The following is a 14956-nucleotide window of genomic DNA, read 5'->3' as shown; positions in this document are numbered from 1 at the left end:
ACGTCATTTGCTACGACCTAGCAAGGCGCCATTACCAGTTTATATAGAGATTGTAATTATGTATCATCAAGAGCGATGTTCTCCAATTATGGATTAAAGTTAAGTATTCAAGCAACTACGTTCTTTTCTTGATAGGATAATTACTTTACCTTGTTCCAGACCTCCCACCAGTCTGCGTGAGATTAAACGCGTGCATTTCGGCCTCCTCTAGCAACACGGTGTTGGCTCTTCTGCCAACACATCACTTTACATTATTTAGACTTTTTTAAATTCAAATTACAACTGTATTAACAACGACAAGGACAATTCTTTGTTTTTCTTTGGTAACTGAGATAAAACAGTACAAAAGAGTATCAAATTATGACAGTTACAGATTTCAATGGATTATGACGTTCAAAAATTACAAGATAAAGTTGTTCCAACAACACTTCTGATCAAAACTATCCAGACACTCCTATGTATTGCACAATTGACAATTAGATATCTCGAGAGACGTGCCCACCACTGAAAAAGGAGACGGAGAGTATTACTTTATCAGTAGAGAGGCTGTAATATTTCTGGCTTTGCACCCATCATTTTCAGGTACAAGAACATCTTCTCAGAGCATTTGAGAAGGCAGAAGTGGCAAGATGACGTAATGAGATTGGAGATACCGATGAAAGATGGTTTGTTCGGTACGGATATCGTGAGAAAGACTACCTAAACTATGGTCCTTTTCCGCAACTGGCTGCTGCATCCGGAAGTTGCGCGCCAAAATGATAATTTTCTCTTATTAATATTAGACGAACTACACAGCGTATTTACTTGCATTTCATATTTAAAGCATTCTCAACAGCGTACTATCATTCCATCATTTCACAAGTAATAATAACCAGCAGATTAATAAACAACTGCGAAACGAAAAGGCAGACGAAGCTCTTAGGTGATCTTCGGATAGCGCCTATCTTGGATGGCAGCCGAAGTTCAAAAATGGCTCTGAGCACTATAGGACTGAACATCTGAGCTCATCAGTCCCCTAGAACTTAGAACTACTTAAACCTAACTAACCTAAGAACATCACACACATCCATGCCCGAGTCAGGATTCGAACCTGCGACCGTAGCGGTCACGCGGTTCCAGACTGTAGCGCCTAGAATCGCTCGGCCACACCGGCCGGCGCAGCCGAAGTGGTTCGGTTGTAAGATCAGAGCTGGTTCGGCAATGCCGGAAGACAGACACGTTGTCTGCCGCGGTCAGTATCAGTTAAAATTTCATTAGTAATCCTTGGTTTGTAAAAATGGAGCTGATTCGACGATGTCGAAGGACAGACATGCTGTCTGCTGCGATATCAGTTAAGACTTATTTAGTAATGTCTCGTTTGTAAATGTGAGAGTTCTAATTACGAAAATACGCGGTTCATTAATTTGTTGCAGAACATAAATTATTTGTGACTCTAAAATGGAATGCAATTGTGCAGTTTCTCCTGTTCTGTTAATAAAAAGCGAGTGGAATCCCGTGGAAATTTAATTATTTCTAAAATAACAGTTCCTCACTAAGAGTTTCTTTCTTCTTCAAAATAACGGATTCACGACTTACACTAAGTGATCAAAAGTATCCTGACACCTGGCTGAAAATGACTTACAAGTTCGTGGCATCCTCCATCGGGAATGCTGGAATTCAGTATGGTGTTGGCCCACCCTTAGCCTTGTTGACAGGTTCCACTCTCGCAGGCATACATTCAGTCAGGTGCTGGAAGGTTTCTTGGGGAATGGCAGTCCATTCTTCACGAAGTGCTGGGCTGAGGAGAGGTATCGATGCCGGTCATGGGACCTGACACGAAGTCGCCGTTCCAAAACATCCCAAAGGCGTTCTATAGGATTCAGGTCAGTATTCTGTGCAGGCCAGCCCACTACAGGGATGTTATTGTCGTGCAACCACTCCGCCACAGCCCGTGCATTATGAACAGGTGCTCGATCGTGTTGAAAGATGCAATCGCCATCCCCGAATTGCTCTTCAACAGTGGGAAGTAAGAAGGTGCTTAAAACATCAATGTAGGCCTGTGCTGTGATAGTACCACGCAAAACAACAAGGGGTGCAAGCCCCCTCTGTGAAAAACACGACCACACCATGACACCACCGCCTCCGAATTTCATTGTTGCCACTACGCACGCTGGCAGATGACGTTCACAGGGCATTCGCCATACCCACACCATGCCATCGGATCGCCACATTGTGTACCGTGATTCGTCACTCCACACAACGTTTTTCCACTGTTCAATAGTCCAATGTTTGCGCACCTTACACCAAGCGAGGCGTCGTTTGGCATTTGCCGGCGTGATGTGTGGCTTATGAGCAGCTGCTCGACCATGAAATCCAAGTTTTCTCACCTCCCGCCTAACTGTCATTGTACTTGCAGTGGCTGCTGATGCAGTTTGGAATTCCTGTATGTTGGCCTGGACAGATGTCTGCCTATTACACATTATGACCCTCTTCAACTGTCGGTAGTCTCTGTCAATCAACAGCTAGGTCGGCCGCCCCTTTCTGCTCTCTCACGATGTCTAAGAACTACTGAGGTCGCTGATGTGGAGTACCTCACAGTAGGTGGTAGCACAGTGCACCTAATATGAAAAACGTATGTTTTCGGTGGTGTCCGGATACTTTTGATCAGATAGTGTACGTGCAGTTTTCTGTGCAGGGGACAGCAACTATAGAAGACTGCGTGTTGGTGAACATTTTTTAGAACTTATGGATTCTGGTCCGGGCGGTGGAAACAAATAGGCACCTCGCGTGTACTGCAATCTTAGTACAACTGAGATCAGTGACACGTCGTCAGTGGTAACACAGAGGATGTATGAAAGAAATATTTTTGAGAGAAGGGGTTTATCGTACGCACGCATAAATGTCACCCTTTATCCTTCTCACTCTAACTTTCTCTTTTTCAACTTGCCGTAAAGCTGTAAAAGAAAAAATACGTCGGTGAAGAGAGCAAGAGAGCTCAGTGGCTTCGAATGTGGACTTGACATTCGGTGTCACTTGAGTAACAAATCTAATAGAGACATTTCAACGCTTCTCCAACTGCCCAAGTCGATTGTTGGTGATTTCATTGTGAAGTGAAAGGAACAACCACAGCTACAAGGGGACCAGGTACACCTCATGTACTGATGGACTGTCGAGAATTGAGGAGTATGGTTGTGAAAATGGCATGAAATCATTAGAAGGAATTACTCTTGAGTTCCAGAGTGCTACCAGCATCCAGATAGTTCAATGACTGTGAGTGGGGAGTTAAAGACAACGGGGGTACAAAGTATGAAGTGGTGTAAAGGGCGCTACCACTGCGCAGCGCAGCTCATGGTCTAGTGGCTAGCGGAGTCCCGGATTCGACTCCTGGACGGGTTGGGGATTTTCCCTGCCCGGGAACTGGTTGTTTGTGTTGTCCTCATCATTTCATCATCATCATCACCATTCGTGACAGTGGCTAAATTGGACTGCGTAAAAAAATTGGACTGTGTACAAATTTGGACTTTATATGGGCGCTGATGACCCCGCTGTTGAGCGCCGCACACACCAAACATCATCATCATCATCCACTGCGCAGCAGATGGCAGGAAACAAGTGATTTGGAATGATGGTTAGTGCTATCTGGTGGAACGGTTTAATAAATGTCTAGAGAATGTTGCCCGCCGTCATCTCTAGTGCCAACAGTGAAGTAAGAATGGGATGGTGTTACGTTGTGAGGGTGTATTTCTTGGTTACGATGTGGTCTTCTTATTACGTTCAAGAAGACGCTAAATGCAGAGGGATATGAACACATTTTACAGAACTGTGCAGCAGATGAGCAATTGGGAGATGATGGTCGTATCAGTATGGGCAACGTACCCTGTTATAAAACAGGATTGTGGGGTAACGGTTTGTGGACAATAACATTTCTGGAACGGATTGGACTGCTCTGAGTCCCGACCTAAATACAACGGAACAGTTTTGAGATGAGTTAGATAACCGGGTTCGCTCCAAACCCCAGCGTTCAACATCACTACATCTCGGGTTTTGGCTCTTGAGGAAGAATAGGCTGCCATTCCTCCACGGATATTCAGATACACCATTGAAAGCATCCGCAGCAAAGTTCAAGCCGCTATGAAGACGAACGGTGCACACACCCCATAATAATGTCCACTAATAAGTGTCCACACGCTTTTGATCAGACAGGGCATGTGATGAAGACAGAATGATTTGTGTAAGTTCGCGACAGAGTGAGAGACTAAAATTACAATGCTGACGTCAAATTGTTTTTAAAGTTCCACATAAACAGAGAAAACAAAGTAAGTTAATAATTACAGCCCGCTCGGTTAGCCGTGCGGTCTAACTCACGGCTTTCCGGATTGGGAAGGAGCGCCGGTCCCCGGCACGAATCCGCCCGGCGGACTTGTGTCGAGGTCCGGTGAGCCGACCAGTCTGTGGGTGGTTTTTAGGCTGTTTTCCATCTGCCTCGGCGAATGCGGGCTGGTTCCCCTTATTCCGCCTCAGCTACAGTATGTCGGCGAATGCTGCGCAAACAAGTTCTTCACGTACGCGTACACCAGCATTACTCTACCACGCTAACATAGGGGTTACACTCGTCTGGTGTGAGACGTTCCCTGGGGGGAGGGGGGGGGGAGAGGCGGGGGGTTCCACCGAGCCGCACAATAATCCTGAAAGAGTGGGTCGGTGCGAGGCGGCGGAGGGGTGGACTGCGGCAGTCGTCGTGGGGTTGTGGACCACTGCGGCTGCGTCGGGGACGGAGCCTCTCCGTCGTTTCTAAGCCCCAGGTTAACATACAATCCAATACAATACAAGTTATTACTTTAAAGAAAATTTAGTCCCGAAATTCTGTTATTTTCTTTTTCAACCACGGATCACACAAAAGATTACATTACTGGTTTTCAGTTCTTTGCTGGACATCGTCAAGTTATTAAAAAACGTCACGTAGTACCTCGTCAGCTGAACTGTTGCTATGCAACGTACTCGAATCTACCGCTGAATTTCTAAGCAGTCGAAACGGTAATGTAATTATTTGTGTAACCAGCCACTGAAAAATACAATAACAGAATTTTATTACTAGACGGGCAATCTGTTCCCCTTAGACAGAATACTTAGTCAATTTCATTCCAGTGTCGTTAAATGTTAACATACCATGATAACCAACACAGGAAACTAATACCACATGATGAAGTCCTAGCGTAGGGGATAATATTGTGGTTTATGGAGTCGATGATCTAGGTTCGCAACCTGCTACAAGCGACCTTTTTTTTCATCTTAGCGTTGTTAACATACTCTGGGATCTTCTTATCAACGTAATACAAATATGTTCTGCCATATTCGACGTTATTTACGCTTCCGTCAGATGAGAGAAAGAAGGGTGAAACAACTATCTGGCGATTTCCGAGAGACTGGTCAGGCAGGAAACTAAGAGGACAGCTTAAATTGCTGCGAGTGAAACGAAGAGCAATGACATTCATATTCTTCCTTGTCACAAATAATATTTCCAAATAAGCGACGATTTGCGAGTGTGTGGCTAGGCAGCAATTGGCTAGGCAGCAACCTAAGAGGATAGTTTCAATTGCTTCGATTGAAACAAGCAGCAATAAAACACACGTTCTTCCTGTTCACAAACTGGTTCTTTTTCTCCAAATGTGTGGCGATTCCCAAATGTGTGGTTAGGCAAGAGTCTAAGAGGATAGTTTAAACGACTGCGAGTGAAACGAGGAGCGATAACATTCATGTTCTCTCTTAGCATAAAGTCAACAGCATTTCCTGCGATAGTCGACATTGCACTTGACGTCAAAATGACGTCACGTTTGCAGAAAGTCTTGTGAAATGAGTGTTACCAATTGTTAAACTGTTCCAGAGAGCTGTGCTCACGACAGCCTGAGACAATAATTTTCCAAAGCTGATTTTAAATACGAGCTTTTGTTTAGACATCTTCCGCCTCTCTGGTTAATTGAAGTTGAGACACCTCTCTGGAGTGATGAAATAACAAGAATATTACTTTTTAAAGACGAGGCGGCTGTTAGGCAATACTCTTTCCTTTACTGCAGTAAAATAATCCCATTGAAAATATCGAATTGATGTCCTTAGAACGTAATAGTACCTCTTAAAAGTATTTACAGCATAACTTTTATGGAAGCATAAGGCCACGAAAGGAAGGTAAACCACAGTTAGCATGCCATTTAAAGCGTGTACAAACGTGTACGGACGCTTGGCTAGGAGGCCTAAGGGTACTTACGGCAGTTCCCGCAGAGCCTGTTACTCGGCCTTACTGCTCCGGCAGACAGCAGCAAACTCAGCAGACCGCGTTCCCCTCCTCCCACATTGTGCTGTGGTTTTGCAGCGATCTCCTGAAACAGCGTGCGAAATCAGAGTAACACACGTCCACGCCAGCATCTGCCAACTAAAAGGAATTATGAAGTGAGAGGGCCTCTATCTTACAAGGGGAGGCCACGACGTTCGCATCACGGATGTACTTCAGACTTTGTACACCTTTAGAAGGTCGTTAAAACAACATAATGCGCAAGCAGCAAGGTGCACTACTCTTGACAATTCCGAGAAAATCGCAAGAGAAGTTACACGTGTCTACTGCGTAACTGAATTATCTGTGGGTGGGGGCCGAGCATTAGAGATCATGAGACGACTGTCTATGTGGCGACGGTTCGAATCCCACGCAAACCTTCATTTTTGTAGGACTAGTGTAAATTGTATGATATTCAAAAAATTTGCACCTACACTATTTGGTCTTGCTATATTAACAACGTCTCACCGCTATGCAGGTTAACTGCCAAATGGGGCCTGCCTCTGTGTCTGCAGTTCGAAGCGTCGAGGTGCAAAAGTAGTTTCGGGTACCTTACTATATTGCATGTATAAAGGATTTCGCAGGCATACGTTTTCAGGAAAACTCTATGCTTTTCTTCATTTACCTGTTGGTAGCTATAAATATTTTCGTTCTAATAATTAAATTTAATTAAAAATAGTAAGTAGTCAAAAACATGAAATGCACCAAAACTTCGTGTAAATACACGTTTTTAAAAAATTATGTTATCTTTCAAGACTGATAATTAAGTTTTAGCTGAAGTCTAATCGGTGCCTAAAACACGTTTGTATTGCAGCTCGAACGCTAACGTTTTTTTTCCATTGTTGACTCATTTTGTTCTTTATTGTTGGTTTTATTTGTTCGAGGTGGACGCCCATGACGTTTGTTCAAGTTAATCTTTCATCCATTGACTCAGTGTTTTTTATTACAAAGGGCAGCTAACCCTCTGACCGAACACGCTTTTTTTATTAATCTCATTTTGTTCGTAATTGATCGTTGTATTTGTTCGGAGCGGACGTCCTATGACCCTTTATGAAGTTAATCGTTGATACATTAACTCAGTTTCTTTTATTACAGAGGGCAGCTAACCCGCTGACCGAACAAGCTGAGCTACCGTGCCGCCGGCACTCTCGGCTCCCGAGCCAGCGTCTACGTGATCACTGTGAAGTGTGGCAGCTACGCACAGATACGCCAGTTACAGTTACATAATAGATGCGTGAAACTTCTCTTGCGATTTTCTCTAGATTGTCAGAGTAGCGCACCTTACTATTTGCACGATGTGTTGTTTTAATGGCAAGAAGAAAGGCTTCTCAGTACAAGAAAAAATATTTCTCTTTGTCATTTGTTACCCAGAAATTGAAACGTTCTCGGAAATCTTGGAATCCCAGGGACCGATATCTTGCCAATGCCCATAACAGGCAAAAATCGTCGAGAGCCTCATTGATTCTGCGTTTACTTTAATCTGTGGATCACTTGTTAGTCACCTGAGCAGCGCTGGGGCATTCCTATTTCAAAAATGTTCAAATTTGTGTGAAATCTTATGGGACTTAACTGCTAAGGTCATCAGTCCCTAAGCTTACATACTACTTAACCTGAACTATCCTAAGGTCAAACACACACACCCATACCCGAGGGAGGACTCGAACCTCCGCCGGAACCAGCCGCACAGTCCATGTCTGCAGCCCCTGACCGCTCGGCTAATCCCGCGCGGCCATTCTTATGTGAGACATAGTAGCGAGAAGCTGAGTTTTTCAGAGAATGAGAACCGTTACTTGTGAATCTTAGAGAAAATATCTGTAATACTTTATTATGGATATGAAAATTTGTTTATAAAATTATTTCATTCTTTTTTATTAATGGGGAAGATTTTTTGAAGAATTTTTAAAGATAATCCATGCATGCGCGAGAATAAGGTGCAATACAGATACGACAAAATATTCAAAACTTTACTAAGATGATGGATTTGGGTTTTATTTCAAAGAAGATGGTTCTTGAAAAATTAAACTCCGATTATTGACAAAAAGGACTGTACAACAACTCTGACAATTCCGAAATTCTCTCATTAGAGCAATTACAGACAAATGGTTCAAATGGCTCTGAGCACTATGGGACTTAACATCTGTGGTCATCGGTCCCCTGGAACTTAGAACTACTTAAACCTAACTAACCTAAGGACATCATACACATCCATGCCCGAGGCAGGATTCGAACCTGCGACCGTAGCGGTCACGCGATTCCAGACTGAAGCGCCTAGAACCGAACGGCCACACGGGACGGCCAATTACAGACATCTGAACCAATTGCGTAATTTGTGACATAATGAAAACAAAGAGATCAAATTAACAAAAATCGTAAATACTATCAGTTATCTGAGGAACAAAGATTTCCGACAAGTAAAAGTTTGTCAGAACGCTGTTTACCTGAGGAACAAAGATTTCCGACAAGTAAAAGTTTGTCAGAACTTTTACTAATCGGAAACCTTTGTTCCTCAGATTACTGATAGTATTTACGATTTTTGTTAATTTGATCTCTTTGTTTTCATTATGTCACAAATTATGCAATTGGTTGTAGATGTCTCTAGTTGTTCTAATGAGAGAATTTCGGAATTGTCAGAGCCTTCTTTTGTTGTACAATCCTTTTTGTCAGTAATCGGAGTTTAATTTTTCAAGAACGATCTTCTTTAAAATAAATTCCACCTCCATCATCTTAGTAAAGTTTTGAATATTTTGTCGTATCTGTGTATCTGTATTGCACCTTACGTATCACACAGAAACAGACTGTTTCTGACACCCAAAAAAAAGGGGTAGACGGTTTTTGTTTAGCTGCTGCATCTGCTGATTTGTATCTGCTCTCGAGAACGTCATTACTTCAGGCACTAAATATGATGCTGAGCAAGGTCAGTTTTATCTCAAGGCAGATGTCGTCTCGCATTCTCAAGAGGAAACAGCAGTTAGTTAGAATTAGCAAGCAGACCAATTTACTAATATTTTGAAGAATCAGCCTCAGTTGTGCAAATTTTCTGGTTTTGCGAGGCTTCGGCTGAATTAATCTAGCCTTCTTTAGAAGCATGAAATTACTATAACATGCCAGAGTAAGGCACAGTCAACATTAAAATTAAAACCTATAGTACCGTGGTACCACGTCGAATTAAAACTACGTAATTGATGTCCAGCCTCGCCATCTCTTCACCACGCGGTCGGTTGGCAGCGGCAACTACGTTGGCAATATTTCAAATTCAGTAGCTCATTAAGTGTAAAGTTTTGTTTGGCGACACTGTTCACATGCGCGACACAGGGTCTACCAACAGTCTGTATTGCTCATCAGCTGAACACGATATCAAAAGTAAACGTTACACGAGTAAAAAGTTTTGAAAAACAAAATATTCATTATTCAAACATATAGCTATTTTTTTTTATAAATGTTTACACCGTCAGAGTTCGAGTCCCTCTCGCACCTGGTCAGTTTTTTTATATGTTCATTCTCGTCCAGTTCCCCGTTATGGAAGCCATTACGACAATCACTTTAGTGTGCTGTTTCAATGTGCTGAGTCTTAATCAAGTTTATAATACACTGTTCAGCCAGAACATTATGACCACATACATAACAGCCGGTACGTCCACCTTTGGCACGGATAACAGTGGCGAAGCCTCGTGACATGGAACAATGAGGCGTTGGTAAGTCTCTGGAGGGAGTGGCACCACATCTGCACACACAAGTCACCAAATTCTAGTAAATTTCGTGGAAGGGGACCATGAGTTCTGACGCCACGTTCAATCTTATCCCAGATGTGTTCGATCGGATTCAGACCTGGAGAGTCGGGGGGTTAGTACTTCAATAGGAATTCGCCACTACGTTCCTCAAACGACTCCATCACTCTCCTGGCCTTGTGATATGGTGCATTGTCTTGTTGAAAAATTCCAATGCTGTCAGGAAGCATGATCGTCAGGAAGCATCGTACGCGGTCTGCAACCAGTTTACGATAATCCTTGGCCGTCGTGGTGCCACTGGACCCGTGAATGGCCACGTCAATGTTCCCCAGAGCATAATGAAGCCGCTATCAGCTTGTCCCCGTCCCACAGTACAGGTGTCAAGAAACTGTTCCCCTGGAAGACGACAGATTCGCTCCCTCCCATCGGCATAATAAAGAAGGTATCGGGATTCATCAGACCATCCAACGCCCTGCCACTGCGCCAACGTCCAGTGCCGATAGTGACATGCCCATTTCAGTCATAGTTGCAGATGTCGTGGCGTCAACATTTGCACATGCATGGATCGTCGGCTCTGGGAGCCCATCGTTTAGTGTGTTCAGTGCACTGTGTGTTCAGACACACTTGTTCTCTGCCCAGCAGTGAAGATGTTAGTTCCGCTACAATTCGCCTCATGTCCTATTTTGCCAGTCCATCCAGCCTGCGACCTCCGAAATCTATCATGAGGGGTGGCCTCCCAATCCCATGACGTCTGGACGTGGGTACGCAGCTCGTGGTCGTGCGGTAGCGTTCTCGCTTTCCGCGCCCGGGTTCCCGGGTTCGATTCCCGGCGGGGTCAGGGATTTTCTCTGCTTCGTGATGACTGGGTGTTGTGTGATGTCCTTAGGTTGGTTGGATTTAAGTAGTTCTAAGTTCTAGGGGACTGATGACCGTAGATGTTAAGTCCCATAGTGCTCAGAGCCATTTCTGGACGTGGCTTCACCTTGGTTTCGCCACGTGCTGAAGATACCACAGCACTCGTCGAACATCCAACAAGTCATGCAGTTTCCGAAATGCTCATACCGAGCCTCCGGGCCATCACAACCTGCCCTCTGTCAAAGATAGATAGTGCACCTTTCCCATTCCACATACGGACAGCACGCTCACTCGTATTACATGCAATGTGCATGTGCCTGACTACCAGCCATTCCTCGTCAAGTGACCCTGCTATGGCCTGGACAGTTTATGTCGATAGGAGATCTATGGTCATAATTTTCTGACTGATCAGTGCATTTATCCTATTAGTTTCTTATTATGTTTGTTTATTCCTACTAATAGCACTTCGATGGTACCCACAATGTAGTTTTATGTGTCATTTATTTCTTCTCTTAGTCGCGCGTCAGTTCCCTGTCACAGAAAAAGGATCATAGGTATTCAACAAGTTTAATCTTCTTTAAATAATTTTGCTATTAACTTTGTCACGTGCTGCTATTCTGTCTCAGTACCTGTGATTTCAGCTACACTCATTTTATCTTCATTACCGTCTGACAAAGACTTATTTAGTATACTCGGGACTGGACGTTCTTTACTAGATCCGCCATGCCATCGGTTCCATCAGTGTCTTACTACTTCCACACTGCATGGAGACACATCAAAACTCATCACGTACTATCCAATTAAAATTACTCCTAAGCTTACTTTATTGCGGCAGGCCACAGTAAGGCTACAGCGCTTCATTCCCACTTCCTACGTTCAGCTGGCGGCCTTTCTCGTTTTTTCTCTGATGCTTCTATTTTTCATAGACTGTACCAACAATTAATAATGAAAGGCTTGCCATCCACAAGGTTCAGCTGAGAACATCCAAAGGTTAGGACGCGCGACTATAACAGGTATTTGCTGTTGCTCACTAGCACTGGAAATGAGACCATAACTTCATGTTGAGTAACACCTGGCACTGCTGTACATCTTCGTCCACGTCGATACTCCGCAAATAACTTTTGGGACTGTATTTTTGGTACCATTCTGATTTCCACCCTGTTCTAATCCTTTCGCGAATGATACAAGTGAAGAATGTCAGTAAGCGCCCGTATGAGTAGAAATGCTCTGATATTCTCGTCATGGTCAATTCGTAAGATATATGTGGGAGGACATCCACTCCCGGAATTGTACATTTACATCTACACTCCCCAAGCGTCCTTCTGGTGCATGGCAGAGAGCGTTTTGTGTACCACTGTTACCTCCTCCCATTCCTGTTCCAGTCGCGAATGGTGTGCGGGAAGAACGAGTATTAGCAAGCCACTCTGTCAGCTTGAATCTCTCTAATTTTACTTCCATTGTCTTTTCGCGCAGTACTTTCTATTTGTTTACGTTGAGGGTCAAATGCTAATCCCTGCACCATGCGTCGCTCTTCTGCAGGTCTTCTTGCATTCCGCTACATTTTCTAGTGCTGCGACCTGTCTATATACGACACCATCATCCTCTAAAATCCTTATCCACTTCATCATTTTGGTCCTCTAACACTGCGTTGGGGTCTGAAGTTACTTTTACGTCTGCAGTTTTCATTCCGTTAAGAACGGTATGCTGTGTTATGTTTGCTAGTAATTCTTCAACCCAGTCACACAGCCCATCTTATTTTCCTTACGCTTGTATTTTGTTCACAAGGTGACACTGCGAAACTCTACTGACCGCTTTCTGAAAGTCAGGGAAAACAACATCAACAGGCACCTGCCGCTTCCCGTGTCTCGTAGACGAATAGAGCGAGCTGCATTTCGCTCGATTATTGTTCAGGAATCCACGTTGATTCCTACAGAGGAGATTTTCGGTCTCCAGACATGTCACAAGGCTAGAATTTTTTTTTTAATTCGGAATTGTACAACAGACTGATGTCAACGATATAGGCCTAAATTTTATTGCGTCCGTACGATGAATCTTCTTGAAAACCGGAATGACCTGTACTTTTTTCCAATCGACAGGGACGCTTTGACGCTCCATCAACTTACGTTACGCCTCTGCTAGAAGAGGAGCAAGTACTTTCGACTAGCCAATGTAGAATCGCAGTGGTCTTCCATCAGGTCCTGCGACCTTTCCTCTGTTGAGCAATTTCAGTTGATTTTCTATCCCGTTGTCACTTATTTCGGCATCTGTGATTTTGACGTTCGTACGACGATTCAAACAGGAACCGCGATACGATCTTCACCAGTGACACAGTTTTGGGAAAAAAAAGGTTTAGTATTTCAGGCTTGTCTCCGTCATCCTCCGTTTCGAAACCATTATGGTCTGAGTGTCTGGACAGATGCCTTCGTAACAGCACACTTCTCCACGGCGTACAACGCCTGCCTTGTAGTGTCTGTCATTGTAGTTGAGCACCTCTGTGACACTAAACGAACTGGTGACGAAACGCGCCGCTTCCCCTAAGAATCTCCTACATCTCGTCTATTAATCCCACCTGGTAAGCATCCTAGACTGACGAGCAGTAACCTGTTAGCTACTGCATTCCTGGATGAATTGTATTTACTTAGATTTCCTCCAGTTATAAACTACTTCTTTTGTGCGTGAGTTATGTTGCCGTGGGATTCTAGGATAATTCTAATGAATATATCAGTCTGGCATCTGCTTTCCCTAAAGATTTACTAGATCGCGTGCCCTACGCCTGTTCTCCCTCTTCTGGAGTATTGCTGTGCGATGTGGTATCCGCATCAGATATGACTGACGGAGGAGAACGAAAAAGCTCAAACAACAAAAGCTCGTTTTGCGTTATCACGAAATAGGGGAGAGAGTCACGGACATGATACACGAATTGTGGTGGCAGTCATTAAAGGCTTTTTTCCGCTGTGGCAGGACCATCTCATCAAATTTCAATCATCAGCTTTTTCGACACAGTGTGAAAATACTTTTTTGGTGTCCAGCTGCAAAGGTAGAAATGAGCATCATAATGTAATACGGGAAATGAGAGTTCACAAGCAAAGATTTAAGGGTTCGTGTTTCCCGTGCGCTGTTCGATAGTGAAACGGTAGAGAAGTCACTTAAAGATGGTTTTACGAACCCTCAGCCAGGCACTTCATCGTGAACTGCAGAATAATCATGCAGAATTAGATGTAAATGTACTGTTCTATGCAAGCGTTCCACTTCATTTTTATGTGGACTGATATTTTTGCTATTTTATGCTTCCTCCTGTTCCTGATCGTTCAATGTCAATTATGCACTCGATCAACGATGGACTTTTCCTTCTATTTCTGCACAATACGTTGCATTCAATTATGCTGAAGGTTAATTACTAGTAGCTATTGATGCGGTCAAAAATGCGCGGAGCATGTGATACGTATACGAGGCAATCAGATACATTTAAATCGCTAACATCTAGTCTCTCTTGTATTATGCGTATCCGTATGTGCACAGGACAACAAATCAATAGACCACTGTTCTCGTTATGAACGAGTACCACTTATATTAAAAACTAACAACGTACATGTATCAGCGTTTTATTAGTCATCAAATGTTTATAAAGAAATCTCTCATAACGTGTATCGAAAAAAATGTGGATTTTACTGTACTGTTGGCACTGATGTCCAAACATCCAGAATATGGTGTCTGTTGGACAACGATAGGGAAGAAATCAGTCGTGATCTACACCGATTCGGAGAAACTACATACATTAGAAAAAGCTTTGCATCACCCCGGTTCCCAGAACTCCTGAAGACAGACGCTGACTGCTGATATTGTATCACAGACACAGTCCCTATGACTGTTCAGAGATATCAGTAAACCCGCCCAAAGACGTAAACTAACATGCATGAGCAGCGCCTATTACACGGAGTGGGTCCTATAGCTCTCCGTTCCACTCATTCCACCATAAAGGACGTACATGGCTCGTGTTGTCTGTAGTTCAACCATCCCTAGACGGTAAATACCGCGGTTCGATTGCATCCTCATTGTTGCTTTGTGCCAAGAAGGG

The 14956-nt window shown here is 43.7% G+C and overlaps 1 protein-coding gene across 1 annotated transcript in view; it reads right to left on the bottom strand.

Annotated features, from left to right (window-relative positions):
• LOC126481059 (vitamin K-dependent protein C-like) overlaps positions 1-14956 on the bottom strand; it is a 172278-nt gene that overhangs the window by 62541 nt on the left and 94781 nt on the right. The window contains exon 3 of the mRNA XM_050104542.1: positions 6239-6350. The gene's annotated coding sequence lies outside the window, so the exon portion shown is untranslated. The remainder of the gene's footprint in view (positions 1-6238; positions 6351-14956) is intronic.

Source organism: Schistocerca serialis, chromosome 5 (genome assembly GCF_023864345.2).
Source record: "Schistocerca serialis cubense isolate TAMUIC-IGC-003099 chromosome 5, iqSchSeri2.2, whole genome shotgun sequence".
Classification (NCBI taxonomy): Eukaryota; Metazoa; Arthropoda; class Insecta; order Orthoptera; family Acrididae; genus Schistocerca; species Schistocerca serialis.
The sequence above is the reverse complement of the archived record's forward strand: the minus strand, read 5'-3'. Positions and strand labels throughout refer to the sequence as shown.